This window comes from Cryptomeria japonica, chromosome 1 (assembly GCF_030272615.1).
Source record: "Cryptomeria japonica chromosome 1, Sugi_1.0, whole genome shotgun sequence".
Classification (NCBI taxonomy): Eukaryota; Viridiplantae; Streptophyta; class Pinopsida; order Cupressales; family Cupressaceae; genus Cryptomeria; species Cryptomeria japonica.
In genome coordinates this window covers 260,192,393-260,211,437 of record NC_081405.1, presented here as the reverse complement: position 1 = coordinate 260,211,437, position 19,045 = coordinate 260,192,393, and positions in this window count along the sequence as shown.

The window sequence follows — 19,045 nt, the reverse complement described above, 5'->3', positions numbered from 1 at the left end:
GTTGAATCTGATGTTTTTATGGAAGATTAAGTTTATATGATTCACCCCCCCCCCTCTCATCTTGTTGGCTATTGGATCTGTACTTACATTAAGTATTAGAACTATCACAACAATGAAAAATGGTTGCACTCAATGAGGGATAGCTAACTAGAGCCATTACGCAAGTGCAGAAACATTATGAGAACAACATGGTGAAAATATTAAGATACAGTCGTTTCACAAATAGGGAAAATACATCATACAATGCATGATAAGGTAGCAACAAAGTGCAAGCATGTATGCACTAGCATATCAAAATACATAAGTCACAAATCAATACAAAAGTTATTAACTGATAAATTTCCAAACCCTTATAAATTGTACTCAGTGACAAGGTATAAAGTACAAAATTATTTTTCGTATCAAGTTATGACTGTCAAACAGTCCCTGAATAGTGAATAAACTTGTAATGGATAGTCATCTCAAAAGTACAATGTGACCAACACTAGGATGAAAGCATTACATAAGAATCATACTAGGGAAAAGAGATAAGTAGCAATGATGAAAATAGTCTCGAAGTGCTACCAAATACTTGATGCATGATATTGATAACCAAGTTCAAGAACAGTTAAAAGAGAGGATAGAAATTTCAAAAGATAATCAATGAAAGAATAGGGCTAAGAAGCAGTTCAAGGATTTGTAACAGCCATGAAGGTAGTGTGCAATTGCTTGTAGCATTTTTTATATCTCAGTCCGTAACAACAACATCTCCTAGATGGCGTAGACCTAAGTGATAACTCGTTCATATAATCCAAAAGACAGTCTAAGATAAAGTCATAGATGAAATGATATGATAAAAGGACAATCAATAGACAATTACAACCACGTAATGGTCAAGAAGCATAAAAGGTAGTGTATATCCATTGTTAGGAAACACAGTCACAAAAACTTCTTGGAACAAAGATATAATGGTCATACATAAGAGCAGATACAGGTTCAAATAAGCAATATATATAGTCAAGACACAGAGCCCTAATAACCATAGATAAGAGAGTAAAATCTCATCATCATACATAATGGCTTCATAAAGCTTATATAGTGCAATAATCAATGGATATAAAATAGTTAACATGGAGTTCATTATGTATTCCAAGACAGTGAATGATAGATACAAGACAAAGCACAGTGAGCATCATTCAGTACCAAAAGAAAGTAAAATACAGTGAACAATATAAAGAAAGGATAGTGATGATGATATAGTCCCAGACCTGCATAGGGTAACAATGATTGTCATTGCATGTCTCCAAAATAATAGTAAACAACATTGATAGTAAATCACAAGAAAACATATGTAGATCAATGTTCTATTTTACAGCCTAAGCAATCTTTGTGAACCTTATATAACTCAAAGAAAGCACTGGTAGCAGACAGATTGTAATGAAAAACACAGTCAATGAATATGCCAATTACAATCATAAATTTCACCAAAAAGGATATAAACAACAACTCCAACTAGTAAAGCTACAACTCATTGAAGATTTGAGAAAGATCAAGATGTCTCAATGTTGTATAACAATGATTTTGGCAATAGAATGCTAAGGTTAGGAAAAAGTCATCTACAATGACCTACAAATAGAAAATCACCTTCTTGGACAGTGATAGATGCATGATTTGAATACATCAATGATATATTATTTGTATTGGTCAAGGAGCAACAATGATTTTATCAACATAGTATCTCATCACATTTTAAGTGAGGTGAAAAGAATGTCAAATCTTCTATCCAATAGCAGCCAACTGGGAATATACAGGGATCATTGAAGCAATATACAATACAGAATATCATTAGTACAATCATCATTGTCAATTTATATGATAGTGCACAACAATCAAACAATAATACCTTAACGACAAGGTACAATAGTATGTCACAACAAGCACAAGGTATGTAAAAAAAGCAGGAACGGTGCTCTTGTATGATGCATGGTATATAAAACAAAATAGTTGAATGAGAAGTATGATCATACATCAAATATTGTATCCTAAAAATAAGACAATACTAAAAGGATATAAAAGACTTCAAAGTATGTTTGAAACACTTAAACACGCCCATTTAAGGTTGCAAGACAGATGGATATAGTCCGTGCCCCCAAGACAACATTGGCAGAGGTTTCCATAATAGCAATTATCATGCATGGCACTCAAAAGACATCCACAAACCTTAAGAAGACTGAGACAATACAACAACACCAATAAGAGAGAGAAATCATTGAGAATATTACACATGGAAAGTGTTGAAGCAAGTAATTAAGAACATGTTATTCGTGAGCTAGGATTCGGTCAGAACACAGTCTAAATAATCTCTGGGTAACAACAAATAACACAGTTTCAAACTGTCAAAAATGGACAGTCATGAAGTTCTGAGATAAAGTTCCATAGGACAACTATTGATCATAGTCCATTCACAAGGCAAAAAGAGATGAAGACAGAGTTTCTCTTGGCAGTCAAGGTGCCCTAAAAACAATGATTTTCTTCTTTAAATTGACAGAGCAAAGCAACCTTCCTACATAGTCAAATTTACATGAAAGAGGAGCAGAGAATACTGAGTAACTAGTGACCTTAACTTGTGATGTGATAAAGGTAACAAAGGAAAAGTTATTCAATATTATAGTAGTCACAGTTAAAGAGCAATATATCAATGCATCTCACAATGGTGATAGCGTAGTTCATTTTTCCAAAAATGGTAGCCTTATTGCAACTTACAGTTATGACAAAGAACAAGGAAAGGGTTAAAAACCAATTACAGTGATGGAAGACCATACAAGATTTGTTGTACAACTATGATAGTGAGTAGAAAGGTTTTTGTCTCCATCAAACAAAATAATCAAAGAGTAGAAGCAATTCACAGAGGCAATGTTATAGCACCTCTGAGTAGCACCTTCGTCTTACATTGAGATCACTGTGGTAATAGCACAACAAAGAAACTTACAGGTGTAGTCATAGCAGACCAAAATACAGAGAATCAAAGAGAAGTGTAGAACAGAGAATACAGTCCACTGCCAAAGCAGTACCTCAAAAGAACATGGTTTGAAAGAAGTCATGATATTCACATAAACAATTTTTCATCTCATTCAACCAATATTAGTGACCCATTACCAGTAAATAACAACACTATGTCATACACAATTAGGGATATGATCCAAAGTTCACAGTCCAATAGAGACTTTAACAAACTTCCAAAGTAGTAAAGTGCAGTAGAGCATTTAATAGTAGTTATCCAATGCACAAACACCTATGGAGCATGAATGACAATGAATTCATAGTTATAGATGAAAGAAAATCAGGTCAATTTGGGGCAAGTTGAGACTAAATAGAATCATATTTACTATCACAAAGATAATCTTTCTAGATTATTCTAAACAGTGACATGTAAACAAAGATTGTAGCAATAACAAGATCAGTGTTAAAACTTATGATGTGGAAGAGTAGCCTAATGTCAATAACCAGTTCCAGAATTCAAAACAAAGTGTAAAACACATTGAGTAACATTGCAAAGAAAAACAATCTAAGTTTTGTTCTAGATCAAGGACTAAATTCAAGAGCCAAAATGAAATAATTGTCCAAAGACAATTTAAAGGAGATACAGTTCTTAATGGGTGATAGAATGTCCAACTTCCAATCATGTTTTGTTCTTGAATAACAAACAAAAGATAGTCAATGTTATGACAATGACCTGTAAAGGTCCAGAAGGTCTCAATAGTGTCACCTTCAGCTATCAGAGAGATATTTTGATAAAAGATCTCCAAAGAAATCCCTATCAAATATGTTAATCAATAATAGACCAGATTCACAGTCAAACAGTTTGCAGCCCTGTTAAAACCCTTTGATAGTCTTTGAAGAGAAGAAAAGTTGCAGTCTTCATATGTTGCAATTAGAGAATACAGTCATGATTATACCATACAACGGTCAAAATCTTGTTACAATCTCCCACAGTCTATATGTATCAGTCAAAAACTAGAGATTCCATGAATATTATTTGCCAAATCTCAGAAAATGCAGTCCAAGATCAATACTCACTGTCAAGTACAGTCAAACATGGAGTAGAGCTTCATAAAATAGTGATGCAGTGACAGTCATCTTTGAGTATATTTTAGGGTAATACTTTGAACAAAGACTGCAAAAAATGAATAGAGCAGTGGATTAAACTACAACAATAACATCAAAACCCTAGTAAGTGTATAAGGCCATATGACAGTGAGAATAAGTCTCTGAGCAATGATAGCAGTGCTCATAAAATAAATAAGCTCTGAAATGACAACATTAATGTTGTCAAAGTATCACAGTCAATAATACATGAAGAAAGCAATAATATCAACTTCACGAACACACTGGTAAGATGTATACATAAAGAGAAGAAGCCCTACCAAAAGAAAAAGACTATTCTTTACAAGTGCCACAAGGCTTTTAACTAAGTCATTCCAAAACCTAGAGCATGAATACAAGTCATATACATAGGTTTTGATAGAAACCCTAAATAGATGCATAATAAAAGCAAAAATTCTTGCATTCTTCTCAGTAAGGTCACGACATGATAAAAGGAAGAGAATACCACATACCGTAGTTTGAAGTAAACTCAAGTTTCATGCATAGAAAGCCCTCGAACTCCTGTTGAAATCCTAGTTCGAGCGAGAAATGCAATGCATGCAGTCGTCATAGAGCCTTCATCCAAAAGATTAAAGAATAGAATGCACAATTTTAGGGTTTTCTTTTGTTTTTCGTCTTCACATACCCTAATCCGATGCAAGGATGGGTTTTATTTTTTTTGCAAAAAATCACTTCATGTAAAAGCCCTCGTGGTCATGACTATAAGTCATTTGACCTAGGCAAATTATAAAAGACCCTCACATGCAAAGGGCTTTAAGTATTTTTTTAAAGATTTTGCTTTCTTTTATTTTATAAATTAATATAATTCTTAAAATGTTTGTTTAATAAACTTTTAAATGATTATATTAAATTATAAGTAGAGTTATTTTCTTTATTAATTATTTCTTATAAAACTAATATATCTTTATAAAGATTAATATTTACTAAAGATCTTGATAGAGATATACTAAGTTATATAAAAAGTAATTAAAGGAAAATAATTTTATTAAAAAAGAAAATAATAAATTTACTTTAGCATTCAAAATAAAACAAGTTGTTTTATATTTAAGTGTTAAAATAAAATTATTTAAAGAGATAAAAGGGCAAATATAGAAGATACATGCAGATTCTCATGAAGGAGAAGTTGAAGTGCATGCTTTTCAGAGGAGGAATATGTTTTTCTCATGCAGCTATATTTAGCATCAGTGTGACATGCAGTTTCCAAAGGGGGAGGTTTTGTTTTCTCTCAGTTCTATATTTGGCACAGCAGGGCATGTAGATTTTTGGGACAAGTTGCTTTTTCAGATTGGCTATTTTTAGCAGAGGTGATAGTTCTATTTTCAATAGAGGGGGTCTTTTTCATGCACTATTAGTGGGAGACCTATTTTCAGCATTGGAGGCTATTTTTGGTAGGGTTATGCATGAGTTTTTTATGCTATTTTGGGAAAATTCGCCCAAGGCTTTTTCTCATGCAGTTTTTTCATTTTAGGATTTTTGAAGGAGAATCTTCTATATATTCATTTCTCCTCCTTTTTTCCCTCTGGTTCTTTCTTTTTGCTTACACATACAACAAAACTATTGTATCTCAACACTTATTAGTTTTTAGTTATTGTAATAGAGTTATATTTCATTCAACTTTGCAATACAAAGTTGTTTCCTTATTAGTATTTCTTGCTTTTTCATTGTCAGGTGAGCGATTTGACAGAATCATTGTGATTTTTACGATCTTTTTCTCCCTCTCACTTTTGTTTTGTACAAGTAGGATAATTTCACAATGATTCAAGTTGTGGGTTGTGTTCACCTAGTTTCCAATTCTTTGCATGTTGTGAAAATCACTTTTCCTACATGCAAAAATTGGATAACTTCGAACCTTTTCAGGAAATATTTATAAATTAGGTGATCTAATTGATTTGTGAAGTGTTTTCATTTAGTATTGCAACTATTATAGTTTTTAGTGCAGTAGTTTTGAAACTCCATAAGTTTGGTGTATCACCTCCATTAGGATAGGTTTATTCATCACATGCAAGCCTTTTACTCTTTTCTGACAAAACGTTATTTTTAGGAGATTCATCAAGATAGGAAGTCAGCCTGGTCTCCGAAGGTCTACTTTCAGTATAGGAAACCTACAGGCTTGAAAGTATTCCCATGTTTCATAGGATTGCTAGGTTTCACACTTAGTGTTTTCAAGTGCAATCCTTCATGACAACAGTACCAAGCTTGTGGAAGTTTGAGAACTGCAACCCTGACTAGTACCTTCTGCAACATCCATTCCTTGTAGGGCTTCCTAAAGTTGGTCTCTTTGAGATGGGATAACAAGAGCATCCCACATTGAGACATTAAAGTTGGCCCTCTTCATCTGCTCAACAATATTAAAGGGGATGGTAGCCTTAGCAGGGACCCTTGTACAACTAGTGTTGGAAACCAATAACACTGAGAAGGGGGGTGAATCAGTGTTATACCAGAATAGTATATTTAGCCTTAACAAAACATTCATGCACCAACCGATATATCGGTATAAACAAAATTGAAAGAAGTAAAGCAACCAACAAGCAAAACACATAAATGAGAACCATAACACATAGATTTATACGTGGAAAATCTCAATGAGGAAAAACTATGGTGGGATTTGTGACCCACAATATCAATCCACTGGCCATATTAAGAGATATTACAATATATGATGGGCCTGCACTTGCAAGAAGGCTTACAACCTAGAGCACACTGCTCAATCACAATAGGAGTCTCACTGACTACATAAAATTCCAGACAACAATCCAGAGAAGTGTGAACTACTAAGATAACATCTTCTATGCCAAAATACAGCTCTAGTTTAAGCTCTGTTTGTTCCAGTTGAAACCCTAAACCCCTTTACCGAAATAACCCTTACAATAAATTCCTCACATACATAATCTCTCTGATATATTTCACATCATATTACATTGCATATCCATCACCATGTATGTATCCTTCATATATTAAATGATCTAATCAATCTACCCTATACAAATTTATGCCTTATGTCGGCTTACAAAGGTATATACAATATTAGATTACATGTCAGCCATGTAACATAAATGAATAAACATTAAAACAAGTTGTCGATGCCGGATCCAAGATAAGTCAGCTTCCAATATCAATAACCTTTGCTATACCATGTCAACCTGCATTGCCAATGACCAAAGAAATCTTCCTGGCCTATCGGTGTTGGTGTCGATGTAGAATCTGTGAAGTGCTTGTCGGTATACCATATGAAGCCAGAACCCAAAATCATGTTGCCATCAATGACAACATAGTGAAACCAACCAATAGAGTGTCAATTGCCAACAACTAGGTCCAATCTTGATGTTCTGGGACCCTTAGGTGGCTCTCCCTTCTTGACATTTCGAGTCAAGACTTGCTCTTTATTTGGATCAAACAATTTGTCTGATGCATTTGACATTGGAGATTGTATGGCTGCAGATAAAGATGGAGATGTTGTGCAGAAGTAGTATTAGGGTCTATGACCCTCTTCCTTGATCTTATATTTTTGGCCATAGGGTCACTACTTGTATGATTGATTCCACAAAAATTAGCCTCCTACCAATTCAGAAAAGATGAATCTGCCTATGGGTGGTTTGGACAAACACCAAACTGCGGCTATCTAGACATTGTTGGCTCCTCCTGTGCAACTAAGGCCTGAGAGAACTCACCATTCTGACAAGAGGTCTGATTATGTGGCTGATTGCACTGATTGCACCACTCTTACTCTTGAGCAAGATTGTTTTGTGTTGGCACTAAATCCTTGGAGGTGATAACAACTGAGAGATTTACACTATTTAAGGGCCTAGAATTACTCCATTGATTCTACCTTTGATAACTAGGCCTTTGCTGCTAACAACTCTGATTTTGTAGTTGGTAAGGCTTGTTGGCTTGAGGCAACTATCTCTTGATTGAAACCAACTCATTCTCAAATCCCTGCATTCGTTGGTCCATTTTCTAATCCATTTTATGCATTGAGGCCTCTAAAGAGGCTTATAATGAGGCCTACAACAAGGTTTGGAGCTCCTTAATCTCCAAAGATAAAGGGGAAGGTGTAACTATAAGCAATTGACCTATAGATGCCACTAAGGTAGGCTATTGTGCAGGAGTCTCTAAGAGCATATGTGTTGGAAGCCTAGGAGCTAATTTCCCTACCTGAATTAAGAAGTTTTTTGCCTTGATGGCAATGTCATATGCTTTGGGAAGGTTGTCTCCACCCATTGACTGGATCATAGTGGCAATGTCACTATTGAGAGCCCTTGGGAAATATAAAAAGGCACCATTTGAAGAGGGCTTGACCGACACTGGGATCCTATCCCAAGTCTTTTGAAATCTATAATTAAATTTAGCCATGAACTCATGGGGTGCTCTTTTGATGGTTGACAGCTGCTCCATAAGTGACAAATTGTCACTTTTGTCTTCAAAGTGTTTGCATAACTTTTCTCCCAACTTGTCCCAGTTGTGGATTGAACCAGAGGGCAGACCCCTATACCATTGTAGGGCCTTTCCCTTGAATGAAGAGGCAAGAAGCCTCATTGTAATGTTGTCTTCAGTGACATCAAACATAGTGCAGATGCTTGACACATCTTAGATGTGTTCCTCTGGGGAGGTAGATGTCTGTCCAGTAAAAAATGGAATAGATTTCAAAGATTCTACTGGAATACCATTTTTTTAGGCTAATGCCAAGGGGCTACCACCATTAAAGGTGACAAAAGTATGTGCTGTAGGGACTTCCAAATGAAATAAGGGCATGTTGATGTGAATGGAAGGGCCTCTAGGCTATGTAGGTCTTGTAATAGGAGGTGTGGAATGAGACCTAGGAGGTGTAGATGCTTCTTCTTGAGTTCCCCTAACCAGTGAAAAAGAAAGCCTACCCCTTCTACTCCTATAATTTGAATAAGGAAGCTAGATAAATTGAAAATTACCTCTTGATGATGATCTGGTTTTCCTTCTTAGCATAGGCTGCAACTGGTATCACCGAGAGTCTGAATTTGTCCTTCAAAGAGTCACCAAGTGCTTGATTGATTGCCTATGGATGAATTTCTCAAGAAAAGCACTGAATCCTCACCAAGAATGTTGAATTTGTGTCCCATCGAGCATGCCAAAAATTGTTGTCACAAAAGTTTGCACCCTTGATGACCCAAGAAACCTTGGTCATCAACCTTGTGAAACATGGAAATATCCTCTCAAGTGTGGGACCTTGCTTTGTTGTGAGGTTGAGTCTCTGGAGAAGGTCAACTTCCTCTTCAATCTGAAGTACAGAGTGTTGGACCAACCCAACACTGGTAAAACTAATCTACTAATCTGATAAGGAAAAGGGAGAGAGAGAGAAAGGTTGCATGAAAGAAGGGAAAAGGGGTTTTTACCCAGACTGAAATGGTGATCTCCCATGTCTATGACTGCACAAATCATAAATGAAAGCCCCTAAAGCATACATAAGATTCAATCTAAATCAGTTACCTGAGAAAGGGTGAAGGTTGGAGCTCTTATGAGATACAAAGGGAGATGATAATTGGTTCACGATTTGTATTCAAAGATAGATTCAACACAATCAGCTATGACTAAGAAAACTAAAAGAGATGCATTCAAACAACAAGGTAAAACCTTACACAAATTGAAAGAACTGGATTAGGGAAACCAGGTGAATTCCATTCATACAAGGGCAAGGAAAAACTTTACAAGTGTAGAGAAACATGAAGACTTCTGCAAAAGAAAAGAAGGGGGAAGATCCTGAGAGTTCAAGCATAACTGAGATGGTTACAATTGATGAAAACCCTAACCCTAACTAGGTTTAGGTTACAAAATGTTTATGAGGGGACAAGATCAGATCGACAGATCTGATGGCATGTGAAATTGGCCTGAGAAGGCATCCTCTACCTCTGAAGAAACAAAAAAAATCCCCACAAATCAGGGAAAACCCTACATCAGAATGCATCTGGGGTACCAGATAGCGTATGTAGGAAAAAAAGGTTTTCAGTCTACATTGAAGAGGCATGGGTGGCATCTAAAAACTACCTGCATAGTCACCTCTGAAGTTACAACGTGCAAATCTGGTAGCTACATAGAAATTTGATCTGATTTGGGGCATCGACTGGGTCCAAAACCTTCCTCGACCATCAGGTCAACAACCACCCCTGACAAAGAGCATTCAAATGCCAATGGACACCATCAAAATTGAATTTTGATCGTCGATCTAAGAGATTCATGTGAAGATGGACATGCGAGATCTCGCCATGTAAGCGTGCTAAAAAACCCAACAGAAGATTAAAACATGGTCGTCGGATCAGGATTTTATGAAGATCCAACGACTGTAATTGGTTGACATGGCACCCAAGTCCATGCTTCCTTCACTGTGTTTGACTGCTAAACAACCCTATAGTTCTTATCCTGTGACATAACTGTGGGTCTACTTTTACCTCGCAGGATAAGTATTCCTTGCTTTGCTTTCTTTGTTTCTTATCTCGCGCTACCATTTGTGTCTTCAATTTACCTTGTGGGATAAGGATTCCCTCTTTTCTTTGATCTCTCCTTCTTACCACGTAGGTCCCTCATGACCTCAATTTTACCCCGCGCGATAAGACACCTCGAGTTTTGCTTTTATTTCCTTATCCTATGGGAATACGTGGGATAAGGAAGTCCTTTGTTCCCATCATTCCACTCCATGGGATAAGGAGTACTTCCTCGCCTTTGAAAATTCTTATCCCGTGACCTCTTCTTGCTGCCTTTTAAACCTTGTGGGATAAGCAAAAAACCTACCTGCCTTTGACCTTTCTTATCCCACATGATGCTGTTGTGCTCTTCATCACCACGCGGGATAAGAGGAAAACTTCCTCGCCTTTGAAAATTCTTATCCCGCGAGATCACCTTTGTCTCCATGTTGTTTTTTGGTGCTAACTAGGGCCTGCCTTGGTGCCAAATAACACACTAAAAACTGAGGCAGTTTATTGACATGAGCTGTTGATATAGCATATTAGGCACGGGGTCAATGACACTTATGTTATTCACACATCATATAACCCTCATGTTATATGAATCTCTACAAAAATTATGAAGAAGCAACTAACTTTGTTGAGACTAATAACACGACTTGTTATCGGTATTGATTAACACGAAGCGTTAGCCACACTGAAATCCTGGATCTGAGCTCTGGAAAGGTTGGCACAAAAATTGCCAACAAGAACCTCCCTCTGAAATCAAAAGTTCTGATGAAGAGGAATTCCACTAAGTGTCCTTCGAATACCTTGATGACCTTTTTGACGATGCCTACATTAACACCATCGCCCTTGTCACCCCTTCCAATCCATCGAAACTACAACTTGTCCACATAGAGCTCATTGACTGGGACCAAAAAGGACCACCTACCCTTGACATTTGCGCTAACAACAATGCCCTCTTGGCATTATTAAATATGTGAGACCTTGAGAATCACACAACTATAAATGGGACCCAACTCAATGGGAAGGCATACTTTGGCAGTCAGGTCAACTCCCTTAGTCGCAAAGATGAAAATCAAAATCAAAATTCCCCTCGTGAAAACCTCTTTGAGGTACCTTTGGACACAAAAAAGTAAAAACAAAGGATGTATATTCTACGTGAAAACTTGGATCAGGCGCTAGAAGATGAGGGACTTGACCTACCTACCATGGTTCCCCCATATCAGGAGAAATCATCACTGTTGACTAAAGAAACTGACACCATCAACATGGGAATAGATGACAAACTGGAGAATGTTCTTGTGGCTAAGTTTCTCATTGATTAGGAAAAACAAAACTTCATAAGCTTCCTTAATGAGACACAAATCAACTTTTCTTGGTCTTACGTTGATATGCCATGCCTTGATCTATAATTAGTAGTACACAACTTTGTTGTCCGAACAAATGCTAAACCAATTAAAAAAAAGTTACGCGAGATGCATCCACAAATTTCTCTACTCATCAAGGCAGAATTGCAGAAAATGTTGGATGTCAGATTCAATAGGCCTATTGATTACCTTGAGTGGGTCTCCAATATTGTATCTATTGGAAAACCCACTGGGGGCATACACATTTGTACATAATTCAAGGATCTCAACAAGGCATGTCCTAAAGATGATTTTCCATTACCCAACATTGACATGATCGTTGATCTTACAACTAGGCACGAGATACTTTCCTTAATGGATAGTTTCTTTGGTTACAACCAAATCAAAATCGTCAATGAAGATCAACACAAGACAACATTCACCACTCCTTGGGGAACATTCTATTATTAGGTCATACGTCCTTTGGGTTAAAGAATGCAGGAGCCACTTATCAAAGAGAAATGACAACTATTTTCCATGAATTGTTGCATGACATCATGGAAGACTGTGGATGATCTCTTAGGAAAGTCTAAAACACGAGAACACATTCCTATCCTAAGGTGTATCTTTGAGAGACTGGAAAAATACAAGATATGGCTCAACCCTAAGAAGTGTATCTTTAGGGTCACATCTGGGAAATTTTTGGGATTCATTGTGTCTCACAGAGGAATTGAAGTAGATCTGACAAACGTAAAATCAATCATAGAAATTCCTCTCCCTAAGATTCTTAGACACCTTCATAATCTACAAGGCAAGCTTTGGTCCATCTTCTCATTCATAGCACAACTTGTAGATAAATGTCACCCCTTTGCACACCTCCTATGCAAGGACACGAAGTTTAAGTGGGACTTCTGGTGTTAGAAAGATTTTGATAAACTGAAAGAATACTTGGCCTCCCCTCCAATGTTAATGCCACCTATTCCAAGACAAACACTTCTCTTATACATATCAACAACTATAGTAGCCCTCGAGCCATTACTAGCACAAAATGATGACCAAGGTGAAGAGCGCACAATATATTACATCAACCGAACTCTTGTAGGATATGAACTCAACTATACTCCCATAGAATAGGCATGCCCTGTAGTGGTTTTTAGTACTAAAAAACTTTGCCACTACATATTAAATCATAAGACCAAGCATGTTGCAAAGATAGATCCCCTCAAGTATCTACATTTAAAAATCTTCTCTCAGTAGACATATAGCTAAGTAGGTCATGCTACTAAGTGAGTTTGACATTGAGTATGTAGATAGGAAAGCAATAAAAGGAAAAATCATCGTAGATCAACTGGCTGATGCTCCTCTCCAAGGAGACCACCCCCTCATAACATAATTTCCTGATGACTCCATAATGTCCATCACACAATCTACACAATGGTAGTTATGTTTTGATAGTTCTCACACACAACATGGATCAGGGGTAGGAATTCTATTGAATACCCCTCAAGGTGATTGCATCTCGAAGTCTTATAAAGTAGCCTTTGCTTGCACAAACAACATCATGGAGTATGAAGCTCTTCTCACAAGACTTCATTTGGCTATTCAATGGAAAATCACTAATCTACATGTCTATGATGATTCTCGGCTGGTCATTAGGCAAGTTAATGATGAATACCAAACCAAAGATGACAAATTTCTACCCTATCGCGACATGGTTGAAGACTTTGAGCAAGTTCCTAGGACAAATAATAGAGTTGTCGATGCAATGGCCACTATTGGCTCTCTCCTACAGATGCCCACAAATAGTTAGAAGTGTGAATTCTTGGTTGAGAATGTTTTAGTACCAACATATGATGTCCTTGAATTAGACATGGTATATGTCCTTGTTGGTTTTGACTCACCATGGTAGCAAGAGACCTTTAGCTACCTTCAAGATAATACCATTCTTCTTCACCTCACTAAAACCCAACAATAGACATTCATTCGTTGATCTGCCCAATATAGTATCCTTGGTGATACCCTACTTTGAAGGCACTTTGATGGGACCCTCCTAAGGTGTTTAGACAAAGAGGAGGTTGAACAAGCACTATGTGAAGTACACAAAGGTATCTGTGGGGCACACTCAAGCGACCTCACTCTAGCTAAGAAGTTACTGTGTACTGGATACTACTGGCCCACAATGGAACAAGATGCTTACCACTATGTGAAGAAATGTGATCCTTGTCAGAAACATGGTAATAATATTCATGCGCCTTCTCAAGATCTACAACCATTCATTAAACCATAGTCCTTCTCTTAGTGGGGGCTCGATCTCATAGGTAAAATTCATCCCACCTCATCCAATGGCCACAAATTCATAATCACTGCCACATAATACTTCACCAAGTGGGTGTAAGCCATACCACTCCCGCTTACCATTGACAAACAAATTTCTAAGTTTATCCTAAATTTTCCATTACTTAATCTGCCGCTATGGAATTTTCCTAAATTTAACATTACAAATAGTGGCAAAAATTTCAAGAATCAGGATGTCAAAGAGCTATGCTATAAATTCACCATCTAACACTACTTCTCCACTCCATACTGGCCGCAAGGTAATGGTTAAGCTAAGGCTTCAAACAAAACTCTCATCAAAATCCTTAAGAAAATAGTCAATGAAGCTGGTTGTGATTGGCACTCGCAACTCCATTATGCTCTTTGGGCATACCACACCAGCATTCACACCCCCACAAGAGCCACACCATATTCCTTAGTCTTTGGTTTTGAAGTTGTCCTACCCATTGAGATTGAGATCCCCTCACTTCAGGTATCGCTGTAGAACATCCTTCCTAATGAAGAATATGGAGTGGCCAGTCTATAAGAGCTTGAATTGCTAGATGAAGGGCATCTTAAGGCCTTAAATCACCTACGAGTTTATCAAAATCACCTTCGATTGAGCTACAACAAGAAAGTTAGGACCCGAGAATTTGACACCGATGATCTTGTCCTTATGGAAAATCAGAGAAACCTTCAAGATCATGAAAATAAGGGTAAGTTTGAGCTTAATTGGCTTGGACCTTACATCGTCACTGTAAAGTATGGTTCAAGAGCCTATCAGTTGGCTACACCTGAAGGAAAACCTTTGGATGATCCCATGAACATCATGCATCTGAAGAAGTTTTATGCCTAGTCTTCAAAGTATACTAGTTCTAAAAAATTAGAAAAATATAAAAAATTTCAAAAAATCATAAAAATACAAAAAAATGAAAAAAGTAAAGAAAAATCATTTCGTCGATTAGTGAAAACCACCCTTTGGCGCTATGGGCAAGTACCTTGGTGAAATCCTATTTACAGGCGTCAAGGTAAATAAGTCAGATCCATCATCTGTTTGGACACTCATCATATTCACTTGCATCACTTCCACTTCACATCCATATCCCGCTCCACTCATGCGTATCCATATCCCCTTTCTTATCTATGTAGGTACCCTTCATCTTAATTGTCCCATTCATATCCTCACATTCACTCTATCCCATCACACTAAGCTTTCTCCCATATTTTGAACTTTTTCCCAGTAATTTGAGCTTCTTCTTGACTTGTGCATATACCAAGAACCCACACGCTATGCTAAACAAATCTCAGCGACAATGTCCATTTTTGCATACACTTGCACCTCCAGCTGATCTATTGCCTATTTTCAATCACATCAGTCACCTTTGCCCATCGAGATGTATCCTTCCCATGTCTGGCAGTCTACCCAAATCGTCGTCCTACTCTTGGAAAGAGATGTTAGTTGGCCATGTGTTTTGGCGTTTGCATGATTGGTATTTTTGCTTGGATTTTATTTTATGTCCTAGCAATAATCATGTCTAGGGCTACCTAGATCATTTTATATCTTGGTATGTCTTGGGTTGGTACACATTGGGACATTTTTTGTGTTATGGCGTGTTTGACGATTTCTCTTGTGCAATCCAACTATCTCACTCTTACACCATCATCGATGTTTGTGTGTGCATTGAGATACCTATTGTCTAAGAGTCTCGTCCACACATTGGATATTCACAACATCCTAATTCCTATAATCAGTGGTGTAGATAATCCCTGGTAATATAAAAACTTGGTTTGCTCTCCACATCTACACAACAAGAAATCCCATCCACCCACTCATTTCATTGCATCCAGTTACCTTGGAGACTCCAATTTATCCATCTTCTCTTTTCACCCATTCTTCTATCTGATCCCTTTCATTGTATTATGGTTGACACATCATAAAAAATTGTCCATCTCCATTTTTTTGCATTATCATATTAGTTGCATTTCACTTGCATCTCCATCATCAGTCCCATTTGCATGATAATTTTTAGAGTCATATTCATCTCATGTTAAATTTCATTTGCATCACTCATCTTTAGCTTGTCATTACATCCATCTCATCTTAGAAATTTATCATATAGGTACACTTATCATAGGTTCTTTTGCATTATCATTTTTCATCTAGGATTCATTTGCATATTAAGATCATTTACATATCATAAATTTGCATCTTATTTAAGTGTGGTGTGGGGAAAAGTGAATGATGGAGAGATCAAGAGGAAAGCTTTTCTTCCCTCCAAAGAGAAACGAAAGTTTCACTGTAGATTTCCCTTCAAACACTTTATCCACATCACATTTAAAAGAGGGGGGGAATTCAATAGATCCAATCTCTGAGGAGAGAGATTGAATACTAAATGAATTGATAATGAGATGGAAGTGACAAGCGAACCCCTCTTTTAGAATGAATAATGGTTGAATTATGTGTTTTAAGGTTGTGTAAAAGTAGTAAAGAACTAATTATAACTCGAGATAGAAGCGTGGGATGAAGCTATGCACTTGGATCTGGTTATAATATGTCAAGACGAAGCTGCCCTACGAATTTGAGGAAAAGTTGTCGGGACCGTGTTGAAAGTGCACACGGTCCTCCGAAAAATTTGCGAAATGAAAAGGGTTTTTCCACCTCTGCAAATGGAATCCAAATCTACAAATACAGTTGCGCACCTGCAACCTACACATAGAAAATAGAGGAAAAGGGGTTGGGATTGGGGGTTTGCCTTTAGGTCAAACCCTAGTTTTGGAATTAACCAAATGATGAAAGAAAGTACTTGCAAGTAAATGTAAATGAAAGACTGAAATGTAAATCACCTCAAGGGAGGTTGCAATAGGAATGTAGATAGGATTGCTTGTGTGTAATTGAATGTTGAAAGGGATCTCCTCTTCAATGGTTGAATCCTTGACTTGAATGCAACACCTAGCGTTGAAGGGAGACTTGAGATGCTTAATGCTTGAAAGGAATGCTTGAATGCTCTTGAATGCTCTTGAATGCGTGATCTCATGTATTCGAACATATGCAAATGGGAGGGCAAATGTAACTTAAATATTTGTCAATTAGGGTTAATTGGACTGATTTTTGTCATAGGCCAACACAGGGAAAGTTTTCCCTCTTTAATCGCAAAGATCAATGCAAAGTTTGAAAGAAGGGGCCCTAAAATAGGGCAAGGATAGGGGCGCCATGCCCCTGTCCTAGGCCTCTGTCCCGCCCTTAACCAGGACATAAAGCAGGTTTCAGGCATGCAGAGTGCGGAAAAAAGTGCAGTTTTCGGGGATTGAGCAAGTCTCAGGTCTTCGACCAGGCTTGGGGATTTGATTCGCCAATGTGAAGACCCTAATGTGGTCTAAAATTGTAAGGGTCGCAATTTTATGACACTACATTAAGTTTGATCCATAAACACTCATTTTCATCCATTTGAGAAAGCATTTTAGTTCATTAGAGTGTTCATATCATTTAGGCCCATTTTTTAATTACATATTGTTAGGATTAATTTTTCATTTGCATATTATATAAATTCATTTTTATCATTATAGTGCATATACATTTATTACTGCATTTCATTTCTTTCATCTCATGAGATACTATTCATTACATTCATTATGTATCCATCTCACATCATAATAATCACATTGCATCCATAGCATATACATTATACATAAATCATTCATGTCATTTTTCATTTCAATTTTTCTCCATACATATCTCGCATCATGTATCATACATCCTATGCACACAATAGGTTAGCCATGCGATCAAACATTTGCTCCCCGACCCCTTTTAGCCTCATTTATTACCCCTAATAAATGCTAACCTACTAAAATCACTAAGCTTCGATTAGGGTACATACCGGTGGGTCATACTTAGGTGGGCTCTGGTGCCTCCAGACCCTCTCAGTGTGATGCTCGTGCACTGGAATCCTCAAGATGGTGCTTCTTTTCTCTGCTCTTTATAGGCTCTATGAATAGTAAGTGTGACAATGACCCCTCCATGGGCCTCGTGTGGCTTATATGGGCCCTTCTTTCACCCTTCCATTATGACTTCTCCATTCCTTTCTCGCAAATACTCCGAATTTCTTCATGTCTCCATCTTTTTCTTCATTTTTCTCCATCCTTTCACACAATTTCCTTTCTTTATCGAGAAATTTTTCGAAAAATTTCAAATTTTCTGATTAAATTTCTCAAGGGGGCATACCTTACTTGCATCTTCACACTAGGGCATCTTTCTTTGTCTCTTACCCATCGCCAATTTTGCTGCTGCGTAAAAGAGGGGTAAGGTAAATTTAATTTTCTTTCTTTTCTTTTTTGCTGGGATGAGTCGCAAAGAAACCTCTACGATAAACAAAAAAAGAAAAGAAAATTAAATATAGACTGTAGGAATTTTATTCAAATTTTTTAATTCTATGCGATGATTGGTTAAATTGTTGAAAGAAACTAAATGCAATGAATGCATAAATATTCGTTTGACAGAAACTAACAATAGAGTTATATTTAAAATATCTATTTTAGTAAATTAATAAATTTCATAATTTCTTTTCATTAATGTCAACATATCTATTGAACTTTGGATCCAAATACGAATATATAAATTAATAAAATTTAAAATATATAAGTTTAATGTTTGCCTATACAAACCTCTCCATTTTCTGCTTGTCACCTTGTAAATTTAGTAGCCCATGAGAATGAAATGAGTGACCATGTCCACTTTAGCACCTGGTACACATGGGTAAAATACTTGAGGGACATTATTAGTCATTAGAGATCATCACATTTCAAAATTGACTA